Genomic DNA, 15,608 nt, shown 5'->3' with positions numbered 1-15,608 from the left:
GTAGACAGAGATGAGAGAAGAGATGTAGGGGGGTGCAGCACTGTGGAGATTTTTGTGGGTGTAGTAGTAGTACGCTACAGTTTAGCAACATTGTATAATTGATACATTGTAGGGTCATAGGCAAATAGTTTTAAGTATATGGATTTACTCTTTAAAGTTAAAGGCTATGTACACCTTTGGGGGGCATTTTTTTATGATAGCATTTTACTCATTTTGGGCTCAAAATAATTTTTCAATTGACCTTTATTAAAAATATTGAGTCATTCTTTCACAAAGGGTTAACTGTTTGTCTAGCTGTGTGAATCCTACTCTTTACTTTTACTTTGTGCTGGTCATTTAACCACCTCAGCCCCCAGTGCTTAAACACCCTGAAAGACCAGGCCACTTTTTACACTTCTGACCTACACTACTTTCACCGTTTATTGCTCGGTCATGCAACTTACCACCCAAATGAATTTTACCTCCTTTTCTTCTCACTAATAGAGCTTTCATTTGGTGGTATTTCATTGCTGCTGACATTTTTACTTTATTTGTTATTAATCGAAATTTAACGATTTTTTTGCAAACAAATGACATTTTTCACTTTCAGTTGTAAAATTTTGCAAAAAAAAACGAGATCCATATAGAAATTTTGCTCTAAATTTATAGTTCTACATGTCTTTGATAAAAAAAAAATGTTTGGGTAAAAAAAAAATGGTTTGGGTAAAAGTTATAGCGTTTACAAACTATGGTACAAAAATGTGAATTTCCGCTTTTTGAAGCAGCTCTGACTTTCTGAGCACCTGTCATGTTTCCTGAGGTTCTACAATGGCCAGACAGTACAAACACCCCACAAATGACCCCATTTCGGAAAGTACACACCCTAAGGTATTCGCTGATGGGCATAGTGAGTTCATAGAACTTTTTATTTTTTGTCACAAGTTAGCGGAAAATGATGATTTTTTTTTTTCTTACAAAGTCTCATATTCCACTAACTTGTGACAAAAAATAAAAACTTCTATGAACTCACTATGCCCATCACGAAATACCTTGGGGTCTCTTCTTTCCAAAATGGGGTCACTTGTGGGGTAGTTATACTGCCCTGGCATTTTAGGGGCCCAAATGTGTGGTAAGGAGTTTGAAATCAAATTCTGTAAAAAATGACCTGTGAAATCCGAAAGGTGCTCTTTGGAATATGGGCCCCTTTGCCCACCTAGGCTGCAAAAAAGTGTCACACATCTGGTATCTCCGTACTCAGGAGAAGGTGGGGAATGTGTTTTGGGGTGTCATTTTACATATACCCATGCTGGGTGAGATAAATATCTTGGTCAAATGCCAACTTTGTATAAAAAAATTGGAAAAGTTGTCTTTTGCCAAGATATTTCTCTCACCCAGCATGGGTATATGTAAAATGACACCCCAAAACACATTCCCCACCTTCTCCTGAGTACGGCAATACCAGATGTGTGACACTTTTTTGCAGCCTAGGTGGGCAAAGGGGCCCATATTCCAAAGAGCACCTTTCGGATTTCACAGGTCATTTTTTACAGAATTTGATTTCAAACTCCTTACCACACATTTGGGCCCCTAGAATGCCAGGGCAGTATAACTACCCCACAAGTGACCCCATTTTGGAAAGAAGACACCCCAAGGTATTCCGTGAGGGGCATGGCAAGTTCCTAGAATTTTTTATTTTTTGTCACAAGTTAGTGGAAAATGATGATTTTTTTTTTTTTTTCATACAAAGTCTCTGTAGTGCTTCTGGGCGCAGTGTAGAGTTTGGTGGAGGATCAGGTTCAGGAAATGACGATAAATGGACTATATATGGAGAGGAGTTAGATCAGTGGATGTGATAGGCCAACTCAAAAGATGTGTTTTAGGGAGTGCCTAAAACTGTGTATATTGTGATTTATCCTAATTTCTTAGGATAGGGCATTCCAGAGAATGCAAAATGTAGTGCATGGGTGGGTGGTAGACAGAGATGAGAGAAGAGATGTAGGGGGGTGCAGCACTGTGGAGATTTTTGTGGGTGTAGTAGTAGTACGCTACAGTTTAGCAACATTGTATAATTGATACATTGTAGGGTCATAGGCAAATAGTTTTAAGTATATGGATTTACTCTTTAAAGTTAAAGGCTATGTACACCTTTGGGGGGCATTTTTTTATGATAGCATTTTACTCATTTTGGGCTCAAAATAATTTTTCAATTGACCTTTATTAAAAATATTGAGTCATTATTTCACAAAGGGTTAACTGTTTGTCTAGCTGTGTGAATCCTACTCTTTACTTTTACTTTGTGCTGGTCATTTAACCACCTCAGCCCCCAGTGCTTAAACACCCTGAAAGACCAGGCCACTTTTTACACTTCTGACCTACACTACTTTCACCGTTTATTGCTCGGTCATGCAACTTACCACCCAAATGAATTTTACCTCCTTTTCTTCTCACTAATAGAGCTTTCATTTGGTGGTATTTCATTGCTGCTGACATTTTTACTTTTTTTGTTATTAATCGAAATTTAACGATTTTTTTGCAAAAAAATGACATTTTTCACTTTCAGTTGTAAAATTTTGCAAAAAAAACGAGATCCATATAGAAATTTTGCTCTAAATTTATAGTTCTACATGTCTTTGATAAAAAAAAAATGTTTGGGTAAAAAAAAAATGGTTTGGGTAAAAGTTATAGCGTTTACAAACTATGGTACAAAAATGTGAATTTCCGCTTTTTGAAGCAGCTCTGACTTTCTGAGCACCTGTCATGTTTCCTGAGGTTCTACAATGGCCAGACAGTACAAACACCCCACAAATGACCCCATTTCGGAAAGTACACACCCTAAGGTATTCGCTGATGGGCATAGTGAGTTCATAGAACTTTTTATTTTTTGTCACAAGTTAGCGGAAAATGATGATTTTTTTTTTTCTTACAAAGTCTCATATTCCACTAACTTGTGACAAAAAATAAAAACTTCTATGAACTCACTATGCCCATCACGAAATACCTTGGGGTCTCTTCTTTCCAAAATGGGGTCACTTGTGGGGTAGTTATACTGCCCTGGCATTTTAGGGGCCCAAATGTGTGGTAAGGAGTTTGAAATCAAATTCTGTAAAAAATGACCTGTGAAATCCGAAAGGTGCTCTTTGGAATATGGGCCCCTTTGCCCACCTAGGCTGCAAAAAAGTGTCACACATCTGGTATCTCCGTACTCAGGAGAAGGTGGGGAATGTGTTTTGGGGTGTCATTTTACATATACCCATGCTGGGTGAGATAAATATCTTGGTCAAATGCCAACTTTGTATAAAAAAATGGGAAAAGTTGTCTTTTGCCAAGATATTTCTCTCACCCAGCATGGGTATATGTAAAATGACAGCCCAAAACACATTCCCCACCTTCTCCTGAGTACGGCATTACCAGATGTGTGACACTTTTTTGCAGCCTAGGTGGGCAAAGGGGCCCATATTCCAAAGAGCACCTTTCGGATTTCACAGGTCATTTTTTACAGAATTTGATTTCAAACTCCTTACCACACATTTGGGCCCCTAGAATGCCAGGGCAGTATAACTACCCCACAAGTGACCCCATTTTGGAAAGAAGACACCCCAAGGTATTCCGTGAGGGGCATGGCAAGTTCCTAGAATTTTTTATTTTTTGTCACAAGTTAGTGGAAAATGATGATTTTTTTTTTTTTTTTTTTCATACAAAGTCTCATATTCCACTAACTTGTGACAAAAAATAAAAACTTCCATGAACTCACTATGCCCATCAGCGAATACCTTGGGGTCTCTTCTTTCCAAAATGGGGTCACTTGTGGGGTAGTTATACTGCCCTGGCATTCTAGGGGCCCAAATGTGTGGTAAGGAGTTTGAAATCAAATTCTGTAAAAAATGACCTGTGAAATCCGAAAGGTGCTCTTTGGAATATGGGCCCCTTTGCCCACCTAGGCTGCAAAAAAGTGTCACACATCTGGTATCTCCGTACTCAGGAGAAGGTGGGGAATGTGTTTTGGGGTGTCATTTTACATATACCCATGCTGGGTGAGATAAATATCTTGGTCAAATGCCAACTTTGTATAAAAAAATGGGAAAAGTTGTCTTTTGCCAAGATATTTCTCTCACCCAGCATGGGTATATGTAAAATGACACCCCAAAACACATTCCCCACCTTCTCCTGAGTACGGAGATACCAGATGTGTGACACTTTTTTGCAGCCTAGGTGGGCAAAGGGGCCCATATTCCAAAGAGCACCTTTCGGATTTCACAGGTCATTTTTTACAGAATTTGATTTCAAACTCCTTACCACACATTTGGGCCCCTAGAATGCCAGGGCAGTATAACTACCCCACAAGTGACCCCATTTTGGAAAGAAGAGACCCCAAGGTATTCGCTGATGGGCATAGTGAGTTCATGGAAGTTTTTATTTTTTGTCACAAGTTAGTGGAATATGAGACTTTGTATGAAAAAAAAAAAAAAAAAAAAATCATCATTTTCCACTAACTTGTGACAAAAAATAAAAAATTCTAGGAACTCGCCATGCCCCTCACGGAATACCTTGGGGTGTCTTCTTTCCAAAATGGGGTCACTTGTGGGGTAGTTATACTGCCCTGGCATTTTCCAGGGGCCCTAATGTGTGGTAAGTAGGTAAATGACCTGTGAAATCCTAAAGGTGCTCTTTGGAATGTGGGCCCCTTTGCCCACCTAGGCTGAAAAAAAGTGTCACACATGTGGTATCGCCGTATTCAGGAGAAGTTGGGGAATGTGTTTTGGGGTGTCATTTTACATATACCCTTGCTGGGTGAGAGAAATATCTTGGCAAAAGACAACTTTTCCCATTTTTTTAAACAAAGTTGGCATTTGACCAAGATATTTCTCTCACCCAGCATGGGTATATGTAAAATGACACCCCAAAACACATTCCCCACCTTCTCCTGAGTACGGCGATACCAGATGTGTGACACTTTTTTGCAGCCTAGATGCGCAAAGGGGCCCAAATTCCTTTTAGGAGGGCATTTTTAGACATTTGGATACCAGACTTCTTCTCACGCTTTGGGGCCCCTAGAATGCCAGGGCAGTATAAATACCCCACATGTGACCCCATTTTGGAAAGAAGACAAGCCAAGGTATTCAATGAGGGGAATGGCGAGTTCATCGAAATTTTTTTTTTTTGGCACAAGTTAGCTGAAATTGATATTTTTAATTTTTTTCTCACAAAGTCTCCCGTTCCGCTAACTTGGGACAAAAATTTCAATCTTTCATGGACTCAATATGCCCCTCACGGAATACCTGGGGGTGTCTTCTTTCCGAAATGGGGTCACATGTGGGGTATTTATACTGCCCTGGCATTCTAGGGGCCCTAAAGCGTGAGAAGAAGTCTGGAATATAAATGTCTAAAAAATTTTACGCATTTGGTTTCCGTGAGGGGTATGGTGAGTTCATGTGAGATTTTATTTTTTGACACAAGTTAGTGGAATATGAGACTTTGTAAGAAAAAAAAAAATAATTCCGCTAACTTGGGCCAAAAAAATGTCTGAATGGAGCCTTACAGAGGGGTGATCAATGACAGGGGGGTGATCAATGACAGGGGGGTGATCAATGACAGTGGGTGATCAGGGAGTCTATATGGGGTGATAACCACAGTCATTGATCACGCCCGTGTAAGGCTTCATTCAGACGTCCGTATGCGTTTTGCGGATCCGATCCATCTATCAGTGGATCCGTAAAAATCATGCGGACGTCTGAATGGAGCTTTACAGGGGGGTAATCCATGACAGGGGGGTAATCAATGACAGGGGGGTGATCAGGGAGTCTATATGGGGTGATCACCACAGTCATTGATCACGCCCCTGTAAGGCTTCATTCAGACGTCCGGATGCGTTTTGCGGATCCGATCCATCTATCAGTGCATCCGTAAAAATCATGCGGACATCTGAATGGAGCTTTACAGGGGGGTAATCAATGACAGGGGGGTGATCAGGGAGTCTATATGGGGTGATCACCACAGTCATTGATCACGCCCCTGTAAGGCTTCATTCAGACGTCCGGATGCGTTTTGCGGATCCGATCCATCTATCAGTGGATCCGTAAAAATCATGCGGACGTCTGAATGGAGCTTTACAGGGGGGTAATCAATGACAGGGGGGTAATCAATTACAGGGGGGTGATCAGGGAGTCTATATGGGGTGATCACCACAGTCATTGATCACGCCCCTGTAAGGCTTCATTCAGACGTCCGGATGCGTTTTGCGGATCCGATCCATCTATCAGTGCATCCGTAAAAATCATGCGGACATTTGAATGGAGCTTTACAGGGGGTTGATCAATGACAGGGGGGTGATCACCACAGTCATTGATCATGCCCCTGTAAGGCTTCATTCAGACGTCCGGATGCGTTTTGCGGATCGGATCCATCTATCAGTGCATCCGTAAAAATCATGCGGACATCTGAATGGAGCTTTACAGGGGGGTAATCAATGACAGGGCGGTGATCACCACAGTCATTGATCATGCCCCTGTAAGGCTTTATTCAGACGTCCGGATGCGTTTTGCGGATCGGATCCATCTATCAGTGCATCCGTAAAAATCATGCGGACATCTGAATGGAGCTTTACAGGGGGGTAATCAATGACAGGGGGGTGATCACCACAGTCATTGATCATGCCCCTGTAAGGCTTCATTCAGACGTCCGGATGCGTTTTGCGGATCGGATCCATCTATCAGTGCATCCGTAAAAATCATGCGGACATGTGAATGGAGCTTTACAGGGGGGTGATCAGGGAGTCTATATGGGGTGATCACCACAGTCATTGATCATGCCCCTGTAAGGCTTCATTCAGACGTCCGGATGCGTTTTGCGGATCGGATCCATCTATCAGTGCATCCGTAAAAATCATGCGGACATCTGAATGGAGCTTTACAGGGGGGTGATCAGGGAGTCTATATGGGGTGATCACCACAGTCATTGATCATGCCCCTGTAAGGCTTCATTCAGACGTCCGGATGCGTTTTGCGGATCCGATCCATCTATCAGTGGATCCGTAAAAATCATGCGGACGTCTGAATGGAGCTTTACAGGGGGGTAATCAATGACAGGGGGGTAATCAATGACAGGGGGGTGATCAGGGAGTCTATATGGGGTGATAACCACAGTCATTGATCACGCCCCTGTAAGGCTTCATTCAGACGTCCGGATGCGTTTTGCGGATCCGATCCATCTATCAGTGGATCCGTAAAAATCATGCGGACATCTGAATGGAGCTTTACAGGGGGGTGATCAATGACAGGGGGGTAATCAATGACAGGGGGGTGATCAGGGAGTCTATATGGGGTGATCAGGGGTGATCAGGGGCTAATAAGGGGTTAATAAGTGACGGGGGGGGGGTGTAGTGTAGTGGTGCTTGGTGCTACTTTACTGAGCTACCTGTGTCCTCTGGTGGTCGATCCAAACAAAGGGGACCACCAGAGGACCAGGTAGCAGGTATATTAGACGCTGTTATCAAAACAGCGTCTAATATACCTGTTAGGGGTTAAAAAAAACACATCTCCAGCCTGCCAGCGAACGATCGCCGCTGGCAGGCTGGAGATCAACTCTCTTACCGTCCGTTCCTGTGAGCGCGCGCGCCTGTGTGCGCGCGTTCACAGGAAATCTCGGCCATCGCGAGATGACGCGTATATGCGTGACTGTGCGCAGCGCTGCCACCTCCGGAACGCGATCCTGCGTTAGGCGGTCCGGAGGTGGTTAATAACCCTCACCTCAAAATTACTAAAAGGTCATAAACACTTATTTAAGCAGCATTCTTATCAGTAAGATAAGAATTGAGCTATAATGAGTGTTTATAATGTCAGGGATCAGAGTTAAGGAGTAGTGTTGAGCGCAAATATTCGAATAGCGAATTTTTATTTCGAATATCGGCACATCAAGAATTTGCGAATATTTAGAATATAGTGCTATATATTTGTAATGACGAATATTCATCATTTTTTTCCATCTGAACACATGATTCCTCCCTGCTTCTTGCTTGTGGGCCAATGAGTCATTCCACAAGCAACTTAAGCAGGGAGCAATCATGACTTCAGATGGAAAAAAAATGACAAATATTCGTCATTACGAATATATTGCACTATATTCTAAATATTCAATATAGTGCTACATATTCGTAATGACGAATATTCGTCATTTTTTTCCCATCTGAAGTCATAATTCCTCCCTGCTTAAGTCGCTTGTGGAACAATGACTCATTGGCCCACAAGCAAGAAGCAGGGAGGAATCATGTGTTCACATGGAAAAAATGACAAATATTCTAAAAACTAATATATAGCACTATTTTCTATAGTGCTAAATATTCGTTTTTGACCCACGCCTGTATTGAGCATGCAATTTTCACATATTACGCGATCATTACCTTGCCGATTTTTGCTTAAAAAAAAAAGAATGTAGAATATAACGAATATACAAATTCGCAAATATATGACAAAATATTTGCAAAATATCACAAATTCAAATATGACCCCTGCCGCTCATCACTAATAAGGAGCCCATCAGGTGAGCTGCCTGACAGAACAGTGTGCAAATTCAGATCCTGCTACTAGAGAAACTCAAGGCTGCACACAGACATTGGCTCAACATTTTTAAAAAAGACAATTTTAAAAAATAGCTTTTAGCTCCAAATGAGTGTAATGCAATAAATAAAATTGCCTTAAAAAGGTGCTAACAATGATAATGCTTGGATAGCGGAGGGATGTACAGGACAAATGTTTAGAATTAGGGTTCCTCATCTTGGAGACTTAGGGCTCATGCACACAACCGTTGTTGTGGTCCGCATCTGAGCAGCATTTTTTGCAGCTCGGGTGCGGCCCCATTAACTTCAATGGGGCCGCAAAAGATGCGGACAGCACTCCGTGTGCTGTCCGCATCCGTTGCTCCGTTCCGGCAAAAAAAATATAGCATGTCCTATTCTTGTCCGTTTTGCGGACAAGAATAGGCATTTCTACAATGGGCCGCCCGTTCCGTTCTGCAAATTGCGGAAAGCACACGGACAGCTTCCGTTTTTTGAGGATCCACGTTTTGCAGACCGCAAAAAACGGAACGGTCGTGTGCATGAGGCCTTAGGTTTTGTCACAAGCATTGCTTCTGTTGGCCAAGGTGCCCAAACAGTGCTTGAATGGTTCACTGCAGCTGTTGTGTACTGTTCAAGCCATTGTGACCGATGAGGCCTGTGAACTGAGCAGCAGCAGAACCACAGACAGGGCACTGGGGTTTTTATGTTCAGCTGCACAAGTTAAGACCATTTTAATACATACTCCCAGACCAGACCCCAAAATTAATTAAAAAAAATGCAGATCAGGCCCCAAATTCAAACCAACCCTATATCACACCCCAAATTTATACATACCTAAAATCAGACTGCTGCTTACCCCTATAACCCCATCCAACACCTCTGTTCCCTAAATGCAATCTTCAGAGCAGACACGTCTCCTCTGTGTGCCGCCAACACTTTGGTTTTTCCTTCAATGCAGCACTCTGTCCTGGTGTCAGAACTGCATTGTGTCCACACAGCTTCAGGTCATAGTGCGTGACCACGTTCACTATGTCCTGAAGATGTATGCTTTCACCACTCCCTGGGCCTCCCATCCTGGACCAGTGAGCACTTCCATAATGTAAGCACTCACTAAAAGTCCCACCTCCTTGAGGTATTACGGAATACAGATAATTGCCTCAGGAGCCACATGCAGCACGTGGGCTGCATGTTTGAGACCCCTGCTTGACATCCTCGCAGGCGCAGTGAGTAAAGGACGCTGTTTTGCTGCCGTCCTTCACTCACTGCGCCTGTGCCTAATACTAAAATGGACGGCGCAGGATTTGCGGGGCATGGAGGAGACCGAGGATGTCAATCACCATTACAAGGGCAAGCCAAACGGTGAGAGGACGGAGCCTCTAGGTGCTGCAGCAACGCCCCACTAGCACCTAGAGGCTCATTTGCATATTATAAAAGTCATTATTTAGCGCGAACGGCGGCAGGCAGGGAGATATAAGTCATACAGTTATGTTCTGCTGACATTAGCACATCGCTAATGTCAGCCAGCTACATAACAATTTTTCTGATGACAGAAAACCTTTAAGCAATGGTGTTCATGTCTGGAGAGGAGAAACACTGTAGTATGCATAAGGGGGTCAGTATGACCTATGTCCATTGCATAGTACCTCACCTGAGTATGGTGAAGTGACAAAGTTAAACCTGATCAACACTTTGCTGAGAATGAGACAACAAACACACAATTAGGGTCCATTCACACGTCCGCAGAATGGGTCCGTATCCGTTCCGCAAATTGCGGTACGGGTGCGGACCGATTAATTCTCTATGGGGCAGGAATGGATGTGGACAGCACATAGTGTGCTATCCGCATTCCTGGAGCGCGCCCTTGATCTTCTGGTCCATGGATCCGGAAAAAAATAGAACATGTCCTATTCTTGTCTGCAATGGCGGACAAGAATAGACAGTTCTATGGGAGTGCTGGCCGGATATATTGCGGATACTCAATTTGCAGATCCGCAATACACTACGGACGTGTGAATGGAGGGAGGGCACAAACAGTTGGAGCTTTACGATTACACACACAAAAATATGAGGCACCAGCTTTGGTGGTTATCAATAGCAACATAATAGTCCTTATGTATGGTTTGCAGAGGCACATTATCTATGGTATGTTCAGTTTACACAAGTGGTTGCCAACAGTAAAAATCTCTATACTAAACATCCCCTTGCCACTGGTAACATGGCAGTCATTATACCCTGGAGGCAGCTACTACTCTGTATTTCAAAGACAAGGTACCTGTAGCAGACAGTTGCCCCTATTAACAGGACAGAATCATCCCTTAATGACTTCATTCTCACAACAGGTTGAATCACCAACTTTTTTGGGACATCCAAAACCCAACAATGGGAACACCCAACTCAAACTGGAAGCACCCACTTATGGGAGGGGTTATCATTAGCCCCACCTATTTTGGACCGGGACAGCCTTAATTTGCCAGGACTGTCTCTGAAATCCAGGGACATTTCATGCAAATTCGGGACAGTTGGCCGGCCGGCACTAGATACAGGACACTCTCTTCACTTTGGCCACAGTGTGTCTCACGGTATATATTACAGAGGCACTATTCTCAATCCCGAGTACAAAGATAGTGGCTATTGGCTAAGTGCTGGGCCTAACAGGCTGGCTGGGTCACAAACTCTGGTAACTACTCCCTATAAAGAAAGAAGGAGTTTAGCAGCTCTCACCTGCCCTTCCTTTGATGTGAGCACGGATAACCTGTGTCAGGTACGGGCAGCAATGCACAAAGAGGTTGAAAGAAATCCAGCTCCACTTGGATAAAGGAATGTGCGTTTATTCAGCTTGCGGTTAAAAACTCATCCATGAATTACAAAAATTAGCAGTCTTGTCTACGCGTTTCGGGCTACCAGAGACAATTCCAGCCCTTCTTCATGACACCTACTCCCTATAAAGTATCAGGTTTGGGCCTACTCACGTTACAGTCTCCAGACCAGAAGTTGCCTAGAAACACTTGTGTTATCCAGGACAGACTCCTCTCTTAGAGCAAGCATGCGCTCCAGCAGTCCAATCAGCCACAGGAGTCCACAGCAGGTTTAAGGCGTAGACCTGCAAAGTCAGTTCTCAGTGTCTCCACCTCCCTCAGTAGGCCTTACTTGCAACCAACAGTAGCATGCCTTGGCTTAGCAGCACTCTGCCATGATTTCACTCACTAACTGACCACTAGCCTCTGTAGCTTCTTGTATTTTTAACTTGGACCTACATTGCATCTACTTGTGTGACCCCTGATCTCAGCCACTGCTGCAATTTTAAAAATACAGTAAAACACAAAATACAGTGCCCACAATAGCACATCCTGTATATTAGTTTTCACATACAATTCTCTGATCAAACCTTATTGCAGATGCAAATAAGGGGGGACATGGTGTCATGAACCCTCAATTTTGCATAAGCAATGTTCATATGTGTTTTGATTTACTCATCTGGGTTACAAATGCAATTAGAGCAGTCTGAAATCCTCGAGGTGGAGAAGAAGAATTTGATTGGCGACCCGATCAACCAGCAGCACGAGATACTTGTAAAAGAAAGTGACAGTTACTTGCGCATTCACGTAAGTCGCTGCGAAGAATCCAGACCTACGCCAGTCAAGTCAATGGAAGAACTTCTTAGACAACTTATCAAGAAGGCAGAATCACAAGGAGGAGAAGAATGGCTGAGGAATTATCTTCAACAGGACGACAGTACCAGCGATCTTCATCTACAAGCGGCTAATCCAGTCTGCGCTCCCCCATATGTACAAAGCACAGTGCTGGACAGGATTGCCGATAATATTGCTGTGCCTGCACACTGCAAGGCTCCTTCTTCTTCACCTCCCAAGAAAAGAGTCAGAAAAGAGAAGAGGACCTTCTCTCCATTGCTGGACAAAACCATACACAGAAACAAAATTGTTTCTGCGCCACACAGCTCGCGCAGGGAACAACGACAACGCCTTGATACTCACCATCATTAGAGGCTGGCAGTGGTATTAAAGAGATATATTTAAAAGAATCTATGCCATGCCAGATATCCCCTTTAGGATTCTACCTGTCAAAACAATTAAAAGAAAAAATATGGAACAGGGAATATGTTGAAGTTTATTCCCTCCTACTGTCTTCTAAGGATACATTGAAAATTGACAAAAAAGAGGATGAGGAGAGAAGGAGGAGTCAACAAAATCCTTTTTTTAAATTAGATACAGGCATTCTGCATTTACGCTGCAGTTTTAGGTGAAAAACATCTGACGCAATGCAGCAGATTATTTCACCACCTGGACAGTATACTGGAAGCATACCGAAATTTGGGCCGTTCAGCATGGTGCACATATGATGAACCATTTCGCCAAAAATGATCTGTTTATCCAGAATTAAATTGGGGTTACAAAGATGTGGGTCTTTGGATTAATTTAATGTTGCCCCAAAGATCACATAATTTTTGTCAGCAATTACCAAAAAAAGGAGTTTGCTTTGCATTCAACGAGACAACATGCAAATGGCAAACAAGCTGCAGATATAGACACGAATGCACTCTCTGTGCAGGGAATCATCCAGCCACAAAGTGTTTTAAAAAACATGGTCAGCACTTCACAAATAGCAAAGAATCCAGTAGAGGAGGTGACTCCAATGATATTGTCAAGGCTCATACATAAAAATGTCAAAATCAGATTTTTTCAGGTACCAGTTCAGTTTTGAAGTGAATTTGAAGGTCTTTATGTTAGAAATCCCCCATAAATGACCCCATTATGAAAACTGCACCCCTCAAAGTATTCAAAATGACATTCAGAAAGTTTGTTAACCCTTTAAGTGTATCACAGGAATAGCTGCAAAGTGGAGGAGAAAATTTAAAATCTCCTTTTATTACACTAACATGTTTTTGTAGCCCCTTTTATTTCATGTTTACAAGGGGTAATAGGAGAAAAAGCGCTCAAAATTTGTAGCCCAATTTCTCCTGAGTCATAAAATACCTCATATGTGGATGTAGAGTGATCTGCGGGTGAACTATACGGCTCAGAAGAGAAGGAGCACCATTGGGATTTTGGTTGTCCAAAATCCCAATGGCGCTCCTTCTCTTCTGAACCGTGTAGTTCACCCACAGATCACTCTACATCCACATATGAGGTATTTTCTGACTCGGGAGAAAGTGGGCTACGAATGTTGTGGTGCATTTTCTCCTATTACCCCTTGTAAACATGAAATAAAAGGGGCTACAAGAACATGTTAGTGTAATAAAAGGAGATTTAGAATTTTCTCCTCCACTTAGCAGCTATTCCTGTGAAGACTGTAGACAAGTGAGTGGTGGTGTCCTTCCGTTTCCCCCTCCTGTTACACACTCTGCACGATCCGGGCGCCTCCATTTCCTGAGGTACTCCGGCCTGCTCTTTCCCGGTCAGAAAAGATCAGGGCCTTGAGGACTGCCTCATAGAACTGTAGGAATTTCCCTGTATTGCCAGCACTCCGGGACAAAAGAGTTGTACAAGGCAACCTGCACCAAGTAGACTGCAACTTTTTTTGTACCATGCCCAGGTTTTGCGCATGGCGTTATATGGCTTGAGGACTTGATCAGAAAGATCAACTCCTCCCATATACCGAATGTAGTCAATGATACAATCGGGCTTGAAGACCAGTGCTGCGGTACCTCGCACAGGGACAGGGGTGATGCCGTTACTATGAATTGTGGACAGTACAAGGACATTCCTATTGTCCTTATATCTGACCAGCAACAGGTTTCCAGTGGTAAGGGCACGGGTCTCACCCCTGGGAATAGCTACCTGGAGGGAGTGTGTAGGGAGGCCTCATTGACTTTTCCGCACGGTCCCACAAGCGGACGTGGATCTGGCAGCGAGGGACTGGAACAAGGGGATACTAGTATAAAAGTTATCCACGTACAGGTGGTAACCCTTATCTAGCAGTGGGTGCATAAGGTCCCACACAAGTTTCCCGCTAACACCCAGAGTGGGGGGACATACTGGGGGTTCAATATGGGAATCTCTCCCCTAGTACACACGAAACTTGTAAGTGTACCCTGAGGTACTCTCACAAAGTTTGTACAGCTTCACACCATACCTCGCCGGCTTAGTGGGAAAGTACTGGTGGAAAGTGAGTCTCTCCTTGAAAGCAATGAGAGACTCGTCAACAGCGACCTCCCTTCCAGGTACATAGGACTCCAAAAATTTGGCGGGGGGACATGCTGCATTATCTGCATAATGCAGGCATTTCCGAATGGCCTCAAAACGGCGTGTCATGGCCATACTGTAAAGTGGGGTCTGGTAGAGGACATCCCCACTCCAGTACTGCCTGACACTGGATTTTTGACTAGGCCCATGTGCAGCACGAGGCCCCAAAACATCTTCATCTCGGCTGCACTGACCAGAGTCCAGCCACCGGACCTAGCCAAAAAGGAGCCCGGGTATTGAGCAATAAACTGTTGGGCAAAGTTAGTTTGCTTCACCATCAGATTCACAAAGTGGTCACTGAAAAAAAATTGAAAAAAATTCATATTCAGTGAAACCCACTGTGCCAATATGGATTCCTAATTGGCCAACAAAGTCAGGATTCACGGGCTCAAAATCCTCTGGGGTACTCCAGCCAAGTTCACCGGTAGGAAACTCAGGTGGACTTGCCTGGTGGGCCGGAAAACTAGTACGAGCCCCAGGGCTGCTCATACTAGTGTGGGCCACAGGATCCCTGGCATGGGGGCTCCTGGCTTCACCTGGCTGTGGCTTCGCCTGGCGGTGTCTCCGCCGCCTTGGGGGCTCATCATCATCACTGGATGATGAGGAGAACGAGAATGACAACAGGAAAGTGGGGTCATCCTCGTCCTCACTGGGGCTCTCGGAGTCGGAGAGCAGCTGGACGTATGCCTTCTCGGCCGAGAACATCTGGCGGGCCATCTTAGAATGCTAAAGGGGAGTGCGTGTGTGTGTAAAACTTTATTTAGTGTGTGTGTGGGGGGAAGACGGTGTGTTTTTATGTATACCCTACCCTAACCCACCCTAACCTAACAGAACCCCCGAAAAATTGCTCACACCCCAAAAACTCGCTGATCGGTACCAAC

Source organism: Bufo bufo, chromosome 4 (genome assembly GCF_905171765.1).
Source record: "Bufo bufo chromosome 4, aBufBuf1.1, whole genome shotgun sequence".
NCBI lineage: Eukaryota > Metazoa > Chordata > Amphibia > Anura > Bufonidae > Bufo > Bufo bufo.
Note: the sequence above shows the minus strand (reverse complement) of the source record.